The sequence below is a fragment of the Natator depressus genome, chromosome 9 (genome assembly GCF_965152275.1).
Source record: "Natator depressus isolate rNatDep1 chromosome 9, rNatDep2.hap1, whole genome shotgun sequence".
Lineage (NCBI taxonomy): Eukaryota > Metazoa > Chordata > Testudines > Cheloniidae > Natator > Natator depressus.
The window spans coordinates 41875407-41889766 of NC_134242.1; the positions used below are offsets into that span (position 1 = coordinate 41875407).

General features: G+C 40.4%; 1 protein-coding gene across 4 annotated transcripts in view; it reads left to right on the forward strand.

Annotated features, from left to right (window-relative positions):
* The first annotated feature begins 329 nt into the window (after positions 1-329).
* CAB39 (calcium binding protein 39) overlaps positions 330-14360 on the forward strand; it is a 66967-nt gene continuing 52936 nt past the window's right edge. Inside the window, exons 1-3 of one of the 4 annotated variants that reach the window (XM_074963976.1) lie at positions 330-585; positions 2227-2373; positions 10119-10373. The gene's annotated coding sequence lies outside the window, so the exon portion shown is untranslated. The remainder of the gene's footprint in view (positions 586-2226; positions 2374-10118; positions 10374-14360) is intronic. The other 3 variants (XM_074963975.1, XM_074963977.1, XM_074963974.1) reach the window with 3 other exon arrangements.

Here is a 14360-nt window from a genome sequence, read left to right on the forward strand (position 1 = left end):
GGGGTTACTGTGTGGTGGGGCCGGGGGGCGTGGGAGCGGTGCTGGAGGGGGGGTTAGTGTGTGGTGGGGGCGGGGCTGGGGGGGTAGTGAGTCTCCTGTGCCTAAGGAAATTCGCGGAGCGGGTCCAAGGGTTGCTCTGGGCGAGGGGAGGGGAGGCGAGGCGAGGCGAGGCGGGCAGGGCCGCTCCCAGCTGGGCTGGCGGGGCCCGTTCCGGTAGCCGCGGGGCGAGCAGCAGAGCAGCCGCGGGGCGGGGAAGCTGGGAGCGGCCGCAGGAGCCCAGCGGAGGGTGGCGGCGCTCATCCCGCCGCGCCGCCGGGGGCAGCAGAGCGGCCGAGGCGGGGAGCTGGGCGCAGGCTGCTGCCGCCGCCGCAGCTGCAGGGCGGGGAAGGGCCGCTGCGCAGCGCAACACCGCGGGGCGAGCGAGAGACCGTCAGGCAGCGCCTCGCGTCGTGCGCTTCCTCCAGAGCCGCCAGGGTGGGAGCGGGCAGAGCCGGAGACGCTACCGACCCGCCGCCCGGCCGCGGACCCGACCCCGAGAGGAGGGAGGCAGCTGCCGCCAGGCCCCGTCCGCGCAGCCGAGCGAAGGTACCGACACGCCGCCACCGCCTCTAGCTCCTCCGCCCCGGCTGGGCTCTGCCGCCGAGCGCGGGCCCGGGCCGGGAGAGGCGGCGGATTGGGGCTGTTGGAGGCCCTGAGGGCAGGAGTGTCTGGCGCCTCTCCCCCACCCCTTAGGCCCCGCGGAGCGGGGAGGCTGGTGTGGAGCCCTCCCCGGCTTAGGCCCCGCGGGGGTTGGGGAAAGGGGGAGGCTCCTGTCGAGCTCTGCTCCTCCCCACCCTAGGCCCCGTGGTGGGGCGAGGGGGAGGCTGGTGTGAAGGTCTCTGTGGTCTTTTCCTTCCTGAGTATCTGAGTGAGGAACTTCCCCTGTGGGCAGAGCCAGGTGATTTGGGCACGGGCTCTCCTCTCGCCTCCCCCAACTCCGCGTGGGTCCTCTCCTCTGTAGGGGCAGGCCCAGTGAGCCAGTTCCGTGTCTTCAGTTTGAGGACAAAAACCGGGGGGAGGGTCTCCAGGCCTCACTAGCTGCTGCTGTCTTGGCTTGATGTTGACACGCATTGTTTCCTCTTCAGATATGGGGTTTGAACAAACTTCCTGTTACAAAACCAGTGGAGACAAAAATCTGCTTGTCAGTGTCTTGTGAGAAAATGATGTGTCTTAATGAGACCAGGATATGCTTCACGTTTTTAGCTGCGGAGTATGAATTAATTAGGAGTATGAATTCTTGTCGAAATGAAGAGAAATTAGTGGTCTTGTTAGTGAGTTGATCTCCCAGCACAGTAATGATGAGGAAAAAGAATAGTATAAGTGACTTTCACCTTTGCAAAAGTGCACCACAGGGAGGCCCAGAGTAGGCCAATATACAAAAGATAAATGAGGCCTTTCAGTAGTTGGGCTGTTCTAATATGTACAGCTAACAAGCTCAGTGCCTTTTTTTTTTTTTTTTAGTTGCTTTGTACTGAAATAGTAAATAGTGAGGCTGAGCTCGGGAATGCTGCAAGGGCAGGTGATAGGAAGGGGCAAAGCCCCCTTGCATCTTGACACATTCGGTAAAATTTTTTCCCTGGTCTGGTAGGACTGTTTGCTCCTTCCTGCTTGTGAAACTCTTAGTTGACTTCTTGGACACTGAGAAAATAAATGAAAAATTAAGTGCCATGAAATGACAGCAAATTTCCATTAACAGTTTCAGTCAATACATTTAATTCTTACTTGCTTGTTTTATCACTTTGTAGTTGTATATCACTGTTGTATGCTGCAGAATTGCTGTTTTGGTTAGCTTGCAAAGCTGATGTTATTCAGTAAAATTTAGGGAAATGTGTGGTAATTTTTTTTTAAGAGTTCATCCTCAAGTGGAATCCATGATTGAGGCTGATAATCACCTTTGCTTAGAACGCTCAGTCCCTTTCAAATTAACAGATTTGAATCTAGGACATTTCATTACAAATTTGTTTTAGATTTTAGCAGTCATTAATGAGAGGTTTTTAGCTTTTACTGGTGATATAGCTCTGTGTAAATCTTGAATTGCCTTGTATGTGTGGTTTGGTTTTAGGCCTATTCTGAAGAGGATGAATGGGCACTAATGTTGTTTATATTTAATTTGTATAGTGCCTTTCATCCTGAAGGTTCCCCAAATGCTTTTACAAACTTAACAAATTGGTATACAAACTGTAACAGGGACCACTTCATCCATCACTGAAATGGAGCCACTTCTGGGATGTAAAACGGCTACTGTTTAACAACGCACAGCAACACTGCACAACATTTTAGGATGGAACTGAAGAAGAATACTGTTTCCAAATGAAACCCCAGGGAGAATTTTAGGTAGGCAAACTAATTACCTAAGTTAGAATTTGGTTAGGACACCACAGTATTCATCTCTACTTCAGTTAATGCTTTTTTATATTTATTTATATCTTTATATTACAGGAGACTGACTTTGTGTGTGTGTGTGTGTTGTGTGTGTATATGTATAAAAATATTCCGATGTGACACAGTTTCCAGCACTAGGTCCTGATCCTACATAGTCGTAGTAGGATTCTATGCAGGAATAACTCTGGGTGTGAGAGTAACTTGGCAGGACTGAGCCTTTACTTTGCAAAGGGCTCCCCTAAAATCTAATGTGACCTAACATTTTTGTGAAAGGGAATTTTTTTCTCTAGTTTTGTCTAAGGGTACGTTTTGCCTTTTTTAACTAATTTTTATTTCTATGAAAAAATGGTAACCTACTTGCAAGTGTATTTAAAACCTGTATTTTACCTTAAGAAAACGACATGAATTAATTAGCACAGCCAGTGTAAGGGAAAAGATTAAACTGTGACTTGGCCACTTTTCAATTTCTTTAAGGCAAGAGACATATCTTTTAAAAAATAATTACGTAAAATGTGGATCTAAAAAGGAACTATTCCATTTACAACAAAATATGTGAAAATTATTAATATTTTTACTTGTCAAAAACTCCAGTGCAGGGTCCTATGTTTCCCTTACAGCAGTTTAGGGTATCATCAGGAAATGCATCTCTTTATAGTTTTTAGGTGTTTATGAGGTCCTAAACTGTTACAGAGGAAATGCAATATTCTGAGCTATTCACAGCCAAAAATATTCTTGAGTTCACTTTTAAATACAGAGAGTTTCTCATTTAACAGATGGGATCAAAACAATGTATATTTTCATTATAATACATAGTAATGCGTATTTATGCATGGCTTTTCTAGTTAAAGGGGTTAAACAAAATAATATTGTGTAAATTAGAATAAGCAAAATAGTTATTCGTATCAGAAGTACCATTTGACAGTTTATTCAGTCTTCCTGTGTAATGGTACAAAACTTATCTGATCTTTAAAAATAAAAATCACAAAAAGATGTCCAAAGCCCTACTTGAGCTTGTAAGATTGTCTGTCATTGACTTGCTATTGTAAGAGAATTGTTTGTTACATTTAGTTCAGCAATAGTCTTGTGACATGAGAAGTAACTGAGCCTGTCAGCCAGCACATAGTTGTTTTAAGATTTTTTGTGAATTATACTGTAATCTTGTTGGTTGCATTATAATAGTTTAGGATTTCTCTCATAGAAGATAAGTACCCCAGCATAAGATGAGATTGTATTTTATCTTAAATTTCTGGTAACATTATAAACTAGGCACAGACAACAGTGTATTCCCAATGGGGTGTAAATATGTCAAGAAAACTCCACCTCTTGGAATTCCGTGATTGCTATTGTAAAATGTTTATTCAGGAGGGGAATGACACTGATCTTTCACATTGTCATCAAAGTTATTCTGTAGCTTCTCATTAGGTAACTGGTGCTAGTCAAACAAGACCTTAGTTTTATGGTGCTGAGTATTGTGCACTGTCTGTTCGGTTCTTCAAGTTCTTTTTGAAGGCTAGAATTACTAGGCTGTAACCCCTCCCCACAGTTCATTCTGGATCATGAGAGTTTTTGGGGGTGGGGGAGGAGAAAGAGATGAGCAATTTATGTATAATAGAATTAGATGCAGAGCTGAATAACTTATGTTTTAAACATATTGAGAGCTTACAGCTAAACTTTTATTTAGGATCCTCTCTTTAAAACTTAGTAATTACTGTAGTACACGTCTAGGTTACATAAATTGTAGGTAAATTAAGAGAATTTTCTGCCATAAGTAGAATTCTGGTAATGACATTTTAATGTGATTAAAAGAGTGATTATTGAGAACACATTGTGATTGAACATATTTATTCTGAGGGTCTTTTCCAAGACTTCTCTGCTGTTTCTACAAACAAAAATAAGGTTTTATCATTGTCTGCACTACAACATTTATAGTAATAGTTGTAGAGAAGCCAATAACATTGTCAGCTGTGCTCAGATTCGAGAACTTTTATTTTGCATGGTATATGTACAAAGGAGAATCACATCTTGACTTTCAAATATAGAGTAGTTAAAAAAAAATCTTGCAGATGTCTATAAGGAAATTGCAGAATGAATATGGACCATGTGATGTCATGTTTAATCACACTTCTCAGTAATTTACATTTTAATACCAGATATAATAGCAATCCTGACTACGGGATTTGCTATCCAGGAGTGAAAGCTTGGTTTGATTTTAGTGTGGGTGTCCTTTGTATCTAACTTGAATCCATAAAAACCCCTAATTTTCCCCTGCTGTATTATCTTCCACCATACATTGCTGTGGCTAAAACATATATATGCATGCAAAGCTTGATATTTTTCTTAGATGCTCCAGAGCATGCAGTATTTGAGTAAGAGAATTATTTTTGCAAATTACCTATTTGGTTAGGCACCTAACTCTCTGTGCACAATATTATGAATTTTTCTTTACATGTTTTAATTGCCCCCACTCTCTCTTCAAACCTCATAGTAACACTTACGTTGTACCTGTTGCATAGTAAGAGTTGTCTGTGTGTTAATGAAACTAAGTTCTACTCTAATAGGAAGGAGGAGAGCATAATAAGAAACACACCAAAAATAAAGGTGAGTAAGGTGATGCAGTATTGGCTTGCCTTAACAACCTTGGCCAATTGTTTAAAAAATGGGTGCGTAAAGTTAGCTTGCTAAATCTGTATTTAGATACCTAAATAAATGGTCTAAATTTAAAAAGTTACTGAGAATCCAGTAACTTAAATTGGAGTCATTTGAGTTGGGTCCCTCTGTATCTAAACAAATTTGCACTCGTTATATTACCTCATAATGAAATAACGTATTAACTTATCACTTATTCAAATACCCTCTGTAAAGAGATGAATTTAGGAATGAACCAAACAGGAAGCAGATACACATTCAGTGTGTACAGGAATAACCATGTTCATTCCTCAGAAATGATTGTGACTTTTTTTTAAAGAAACATCAATTCAGGAAGTAAGTTTCTTATTTTAAATAACTACTTTAACCTTCATTCAGACTCCACAGTTTTGAATGTTTTAGCTAGTACCCTATGTGTTCACAGAGCATTATAAAAGTGTCCTGAGCTATAGATTTTAAACATGTAAAAAAGTGTGTGTTTTTTTGGATATAATTCAAACTTAGTTCCCTCTTGAAAACCTGTAAAAAGGGGAATGACAATTTTGGGGGGGAAATACCTAACACTAGCTCACCTGTTCATGTAATGGTAACGTTATAATGCTTCCAATAAAATGTCAGCTTTGATGGTGAGTTATTTTTAAAAGCACATTGTGTTATGCTGTTTTTCCCCCCATAAAAGTCTCTGCTGAAAAGTTTAATTTAGCATTTTTAGCTGTTTCAGAAAACTGAAAAGTTATAATTGATGCAAAGATATTTAAACATATCAGTTGAGAGCAATGGAACTCTGGGAACACAGTGGTAAGATATTTTTCTAAGTGTAAAAAAACTACCTTTTTTGGCTAGATTGAATTCTTAAAATTAATCTTAAAATGTTTTTGAGTGCATATTTTTCTTTACGTGTTCTGTACACAAATTACTCCATATGTGAAATAAAGTGTAACTTTAGTGCTTTTGGTTACCGCCCTGTTGTATATCACTTTTTATCAGCATTGCTAACAAATATTACAGTAGTTCATTTTGTTACTAAAGGAAGTGAGACTAGCAGTTTGTTACTTAACTAATGGAAAAACAGATTTCAAACTCTTAATAAAGGAGCGCAGTTAGGAAAGAGTAGAACGGAGACTCAGTAAAGGGCTTAAAATGTCTACTTTTCCGGTGTGTTGAGAGGATGAATATTTGTGGGGGAATAATGCATTTATTTCCATACAAGTTCATCCAGTTTCACATTTTCACAGATTTGTTTAATGAGCAGAAATGTAATTCTCTATTGAATCCTATATTAAGGCAAATTATCAAAAGTGATAATTATGAAGATAAATATTCTTGGAAATGTAGAGCATGAAATCTCCAATTGCCGTCGGTGAGTAGAAATCTTTCTCTGGCTAGTAGTGGGGCCTACACAATCAATTTAAATCTAACAAAATACATTTCTGCAGAACTTGTTTACACTTTTCAAAAGAAAAAAGTATTTTAGTCTTTATAACTATGGAGAACCTTTCAAATATAAAAGGATACTTTTCTGTTTTCCTGAGTCTTCAGTCATCTTCAGTATAGTCTTTTTCTTTACCAATTTGATCCAATAGCTCACCTGAGAATGCTTGCTACTTTCTATTGGTGAATGAATTTTTCATGCCTTGGTCCTCCGGCTAGTAGGTTCTTTCTAGTATTCGTGTTTGGAAGTGCAGAGGAGACACAAAAATCCCCTCCCTCCCACTCACCATCCCCCTGCCAAAACCCCCTGAAATGGAACTATTAGTAAGATTTCGTACAGTGATTATTATGCAGATATGAGTGCTGACAATACTTCAGTACATCCTGCTACGATGGAATCTCTGACTGTAGATGTGACTAAGCAGTTTCTATGTAGTTGATGCTGCAATTGTATATAGGAACTAAAATGCAATGACATAATCCGATGAAAACAACATGCACCCCTCCACATACTAGTTCTTTCCTTTTAAAGGAAGGTGTCAAAGCCTACAGTAAGGAAAAGCTTATAACCTGTTATAGCTTATAAAATATACCTGTATTTAATATCTGTGCCGTATGGAATATCATCTTTAATAAAATATGCTTCACTTACAGAATATAATTCAGATTTGTTTCTAAAATGTGGATGATTTTCTTTCTCTCTCAAGCAGAGATGACCCATGTCTTTTGATAGTGTGTGTGTGGGGGGGGGGGCAGGGCAGAGTGAGGGCAGCCAGCTTCAGCAGTGTTACTGAGCATGCTCAGTACAAGCCAAGCAGCGAATCTGGGGCGGGGTGGAGCACGTGACCCTGCATTTCCCCCCACACCACAGGCATCACCTCTGCTTTTAAGTAAGGAATTAACATTGTCTTAAACTGAGTACAACACAAACTGGCACTGAGAAGCTTTTCAACACACCATACGAATGAATTGCACTCTGAACCTGCAACACCTGCCATTCCAGTCCTAAACTTTTCTTGAGCAAAGCTTGGCAATAATTCAGAATTGTTTATGGGGAACTATAGGTAATATCCATAGGGGGATATGATCAAGACTAACACATTTCGTACTTGACACACACAGATGCATTAAAAGAACATTAAGGATGCCAAGGCAAGCACTCAGAAGTTAGCAAATGGCAGAAGTGGTGTTGCCTGTACAGTCTTAATTCAACCCCCCTTGTGCTTATTCAGCCTGAAACAGTCTCTAGTGAAAACAAAGTCTTACAGCTAACCTTCACTATAATATAATAAAACTTGGTTTCCAGTGTTGAAAATTGCCTATCCAATAATTGCAATAGCAGATTTCAAATGATGTGATAGAACAGAAGACGTTTGGAGATACAGCTAACAAAAATGCTGCTAGTTTTTCATGTTGATCTGTCTGGAACATTGGAGCTGATCAAAATATCTTTCTGTGGTACGGTGGTTGCTGGAAATGAAGGCTGAGATTAATATTTTAGATTGAAGGTTTGTAGATTAGGTAGTGGATGTAACTTTCTGGTTCTGTCAATTCTCCTCAGTTTTGCGAGCGTTCAAATAAGGTGTAAGATTCCTCTAAACTTGCACTTTCATGAGGCATTCCACACATGCTGCCTCGCCTTAGCAAGAGCGTCATGCAAAATCCTCATTAGTGCAATATTGTCTCTGCTCTTACCCAAGCTTATTTTTAGTGGCAGAAACAGAATGAAATTTACAGTCAAACAAGAAATTGATGGACCAAACTGAAATTAAAGCTCCATGCTTCTGTTTCCTGATGATTTTTAAATGCATAGACACCTTTTTAAATGTATAGGCAATACATGTCTGTCTTACATTTAGTCCTAACTATTTAGATAACTTGTCCTATCACACAATTATCTGCAGGTTCCATTCTGAACAAGACATGTTTAATAAAACTAATGGCTACCATTGTATTTAACTATCTTCCTTTTCATGAGTTACCTTTTCCTCAGATTACAATGGAAACTGTCAGTCAGATATGGAATTTCTTTTATAACTGTAGGAAGAATAAACTATTAATTGCATACTACGTAAGTATTTGCATAGATACAATTCCATCATGAAATCTATAAGAAGAATAGAATAAGGCTTGTGAAATTCTTTAAAAATGGGTTTTGAGAAGAGATTTCTAGAATGTATTTTGAGGCATACTGTGCAAATTGTCAGATGAAAGCTCTTTTAGTGACTTGAGAGAACTGAGGTAAGCCTTCAGGGACAGAGATGGTGGCGAGTGAAGAATGATAGCGATTGTTGGACTCAAGATCCTAAATTTGTACCTTTCAAACACAGGACTGATCTATCGCTCCTACTGACCTAAAACTTGAAGTACCTTCTTAAAAATATGATAGAACTTTGTAAACAGCTGTTGCTCTAAAAATTATTCAGATTTATAATCTCTTAAAAAAGCACTACATTGAAACATCAATATCCACTATTGTGGAGTTGTGGTAAGAGCTGCCCAGGGAGCCCGGGCTGCTGTGAGGAGTCCTGGAGCCTCCACGTGCCCAGTGCAGGGTGCCCTGGGAGTGGCAGGAACATGGACTGAGGGCTGCTGTCCAGCACCACGCCCCCTGCCCAGGGCAGTTGGAGGGTCCAGGGCTCCGGACAGCGGCCTGGGCTCGCTGGGCAGCTCTTGTAACAGCCTAGGATGACCATATGTCCCGTTTTTAAGCCCTTCCCTGGATGTCCCAATTTTTTTGGCAAACTGGGAATTTATACCATTTGCTCTTGCCAATGGATCATCAGTTGGCAAGAGCTAACAGGATTAAAGGCCAGTTTTGCCAAAAAGGGGCTTGGAGGGGCAAGTGGTGGGGCTTGGGCCAGCCCTGCCCCACGCAGCGCAGGAGCAGGGTGGGAGGACCCTGGGGGAAGAGGAGCAGCCAGGGTGGCAGGCCTCGGGGACAGAGTTCCAGCACTCCTGCAAGGGCCCCCAAATTGGCCGCGGTCCCTGTCTGTTAATCTGCCACTACTAACTTCTTGTCTCTGATGCAGGTCATATCTACACTGCGAACTTGCCAGCATGCCTATGTCAGTCAGGCATATGATAGATGTGATTTGTTACTGAGATAGCTATGCTGGCAAAAGCCCTTAGTAGTTGCCATTATACTGGCAAAGTGCAGTTACTGGTATAGCTATACCAGCAAAGCGCTCCACTAGTGGCATAGTACTGACTTGGCCATAGAGAGGGAAGCTGAACGCCTCTTACCATACTGTAGATTGTGGTATTGTTGAAGCATCCATGGTTGTGGCTCCAAGAAAGCTCCTTGCTCCAGGGGACTGACAAGCTTTCTAAAAGGGCACTGGTGATAATTCTCATATAAGTAAAAGCAATATAATCTCCTTACTCCCCCAAACAAAGCCAATGCTAATGCAAAAAAAGTTAACTAATTACATTGCACGTATGTAATACTCTCTACTTCTTTTCCTTTTTGAATGTTGATGTTAAATAAATCATCTCGTTAGAGGGAGACCATTAGGCTTTAAAAAATGAGTTAATAGTTTTTCTGTATCTGTCCCAGTCCCCCAACTTTTGTTGTTTCACACCATTTTCCTGCTTTAATATTTTTCTCTTCTGTATAGCTGAGTAAAAGCTCCATACAAAATGGGGAAAACTTTCTTAATACACAGTACTGACTGATGGGATTTACAAACCCCTACGCTGAGGCTGAGGCAGGGGAAGGGCTGGAGCAGTACTGGGCTTGGAAAGCCTGCCTGTTGGATAATGCCAACTATGCACCAGTGGAGAAGATCCGTGTAAAGTGTGCTTCAACAGCTCCAGACAATGGAAGAAGGAGAGAGGGCATTCCCTGGAGGAGCACCATTCTGCAGCAACAGGTGAAGAAGCTTCTACCAAGGGGATCCAGCTATGAGTCCCATTCCCCGCCCCATATCCCAAGATGCTCCCCAAGAGGCAGGGAGAACCACAGGCAAGGGGCACAAGAGGGCTGCAGGCATTGGCCCTAGACTTGGAGTTTTGAAGTAAATACTTTGTCAGCTACAACCACATCCCAAACTGAGATGCAGTGTCTGGTAGGAAGTGGCCTGGGGAAGGAGAGCAAGCAAGCTGCTGCATTTTCAGGGCCCTGGGCTGGAACCTGGTAGAGAGAGAACACCAGGGTCCCCTTACCTGGCCCAGAACTATGACTCCTGGCGCCCAGGAGAGTAGATCTAGGGGTTACCGGCAAAGAGGACATTCCAGCAGGACCTCATCTAGAAGACTGGGACACCCTGAACTGATAGAAAGACTGAAGTTGAAGGCCCAGACCTGTAGGCATACTGACCAACCAAACGACCCCACTACACTGATCAAATGCATAAGTAACAAACTGAAAAAATAGAAGCTTTCTCTAAATCTTTTACTTCTAGTAGTGCTTTTACAAGTGCTACTTGTAAAAACTGCTAACCTCTCTTTTAATGTTGTAACATTGAAAAAATTCTATTTTTCCAAGAGTTTCAACAAAAAGGTAAAAGATTCCCCCCCCCCCCCCAACCATCCCATTATGTTTAGTATACCTACCCAGAGAAGCCTGTGGGTGCAAACTCAATTTAAATGTTTGGGGGGCGGGGGCGGGGAAACATTTAGTATGCAGGATTCTGAATAATTTCTAATATCTAAAGTAGGATGTAATTCATTCAATGTCTCTTGCTTTTGTGATCATCCTTTGTGTGCTTCCCTTATTGATATAATGTGCAAGATGGGAGCTCAGATGTGTGTATTACACCTCGTTTGGAATACAGTTCCTTTAAAAAAATTAATTTGACTTCATTGTTAGACAAACATAGGCACTTCTTTCCCACCTGTGACCAAGCATCATTCATATTGTATTTGTATTTCTGTATTCAATTCTGCAGTTATTACATTTATCATATTTTTGAGGCATACGTTGTCATTAAAAAGGTGATAATTAAAGAATCATAACTGAGAAAATTACTTTTCGAAAGCTAAATTCTACCTTTAGATATACATGTTTAGCCCCCCTCTCTTTTCAGTTAAGTCAACATACATGTACACTTGTATTGGATGGCAGGATTTGGCCTTAAAGTTTCTGTTTCTAAATCAGTATTTTGGCAGCACATGTCAAATTCTCTGGTTGTAATTATATATTCTTCAGTAATACTTACCTCTTGCTTGTATAAGAGACGTGTTTATCATGTCCGTTAGAAAAATGAATTGTCTGTTTAGTGAGATTTCAGTCTTTATTTGGGAAGATATAAAAATATCTAATAGTGGGCTTCCGAGCATGGATTTTGTAGTATGTCAACCAACAAAAGGAGGATTATTTTTTCTGAGTCTTGTGTGTTTGGTCTTCTCTTGCTGTTGGGGAAGGGATGTGAGTTGAATAAACAATGGAGGCTATTGCAGTCAATTGGTTGGCATAGCCTCTATAGAATGATTCTAGTCCAACTCTGTAGCTTGGTATTGGAAGGACCATCTAGCCCAGGGGTGGCCAAACTGTTGCTCATGAGCCACATGTGGCTCTTTTACCATTAAAGTGCAGCTCAGAAGTCTCCTATGCTGCCCCCACTTCACCAGATTGGAGGGGGGAACTCAGGACCTCTGCCTTGCAGTAGGGTGGTAGGGTAGGGGCTTCTTCCCAGTGAGGAGGGAGGTCTAGGGGCTTGAGCTCGGCTCTCAAACTTCTGAAGATCGTTGTTTGTGGCTCGGAGGGCCAGTGAGTTTGGCCACCCCTGATGTAGCCTATTTTTATGGAGCAAGAGGTTGGGAGAAGATTGCAAGTTCAGATATAAGTCTACATTTCAGAATTAGTTCATTCTCCAGCTCTTTAATGAACATGGGGAAAGATTTTTCGTGAGAAATGTTGCATCTTTAATTGTCATATGGGTTATTTGTTACTTTCAAGAATATTTACAAGGATTAAATAATGTTAGTATGTACAAAAAATGCTTCTACTATTTGACATGTCTGTTTACTCTGGTAGTTTCACTTTGGAACTGAATTACGCTAAATCGAATTAAGGATACTTGAATTCTGAGTGATGGTGTTCACATAGGAGTTTAATGCAGCTTAACTAACTTATTTCAGATTCACACCTTTACTTAATTCACTTTAATTTTCATCGATGTTCCCATATAGACAAGACCTAATAAAGCTGAGAAATTCTGCCTTTTTATCCAAACTGTAGAAATAGATACTATGTAATTCAGCTGAAGACAACTTTGAAGGAATTTTTTACTTAATATGAAGCCTGAAAATAAAAGGAATAAGTTACAATTGGGGGTTAGCTAGGAAGTTATAGATGGGTGAAGAGAGAGGTGATAAAAATACAGTGACTTTCACTTTTAATTAATTTAATTAATCCTGTAGTAATTCATTAACAAAAGTTTTTGACATCTAATAGCTAGCTGGATTGTGTGAAATGGATTGTTTCAGTTCGGTACCTAGCAGAAAGGTATTCAATTTGCAAAAACAACCATCACCATCTCTACCTATTTTGGCAATATCAGAAGTGTTGAAAACATAGAACATCTTATAGTTTCTTTTACACTAATTATGTCCAAAAGCACACTTCAACTTTATGACCTTGGCTGTAGGCTTCTACCACTGTCTCCAAATATAATTATGTATAAGTCCTTCTAAATTTAAAATTTCTGCCATATAATTATTGTTGGAAATACAAACTAAAATTAAATAAATGCTTGGCAGAGAGTTATGATTTTTTGCTGACTTGCCTCCATATATAGAAGTACTTTTTTCAGCATTGGAAACAACATACGGTTCAACAGAAAAATAAATTAGACTTCATAAGCAATTTTAAAGTTTACCAAAGGCAGGTTTTTTGAGAGTACAGTATGTGTATAAATCTGATTTTTAGTACCTGTCAATCTGCCTCCTGGTGTTGTAGAAAATGTTACTATTGCATTGCTGTAGAATAGTGTAGTACAGCATATAAAAAAGTAAATACTTTAAAATGCCACAACTTTACAATTTGTTGTTGTTGTTTGTTTTAAAAGCTGGTGTCTCGGGTAATTTTGCTTAAAGGATTTGAAGAAAGAAATGTGGCCCTAAGAAAACTAAGGGATTGGCAAGACAGAGTTGCTAAAGTCCTTTATGATGCCTGATGTGCGTATATATAAGTAATCAGTTGAAAGGCAATTTTTTTACATTATCTGTTGATGTCAGTCTTTCCTTCAAACTACCATTCTACATAGAATGGAATGTTCTTTAAGATACAAGGTGTGCAGTTATTTTGCAGTAAATACTTGGGTACGGTGAACTTTTTGGGAACTCTCGGGTGATCTGACATGAAGTTGGAGTTCTCAACTTTTGGTTTGTGACACTTCTTCTAAGATCCACTCTTTTGGTCTTTCCTGATTGTTTCTGTCTTCATCAGAGACAAAGCAGCATCTGTTACAGTGATGGTGGTTCATAGCAAGAAAGTCTGTTGGTCTCAGAAGAGAAAAGAGTGGTGTAAGGGTAGAACAGAGTTAGAATTACTGATACGTATACAGCCCACCATAGTGATCTCTACCTTTGCTATGCCCTTCCTGCTTCCATTTCACTTACCCTGAGAATTTACACTAGAATCAAATAATATTTTCTCTCCCCTTCCACCATAGAGTTGTGAGATTCATTTCAGTTCTGACTCTGATGATATTCACTATTCTAGAAGGTAAGATAATGTAACTTGTGAAACTCTCTCTTCTGAATCCCAGTGGAGGAACTGTAATCTTTCCTGAGCAGTGACATGTTGGTGACTAGGTGGTTGGTGTGGATCCACACTTCATCCAATATGGCAATTTAACAAACTCTGCCTACTAAATTGTAATACAACCATTTCTCAACTGGACTGGAGCCATAGT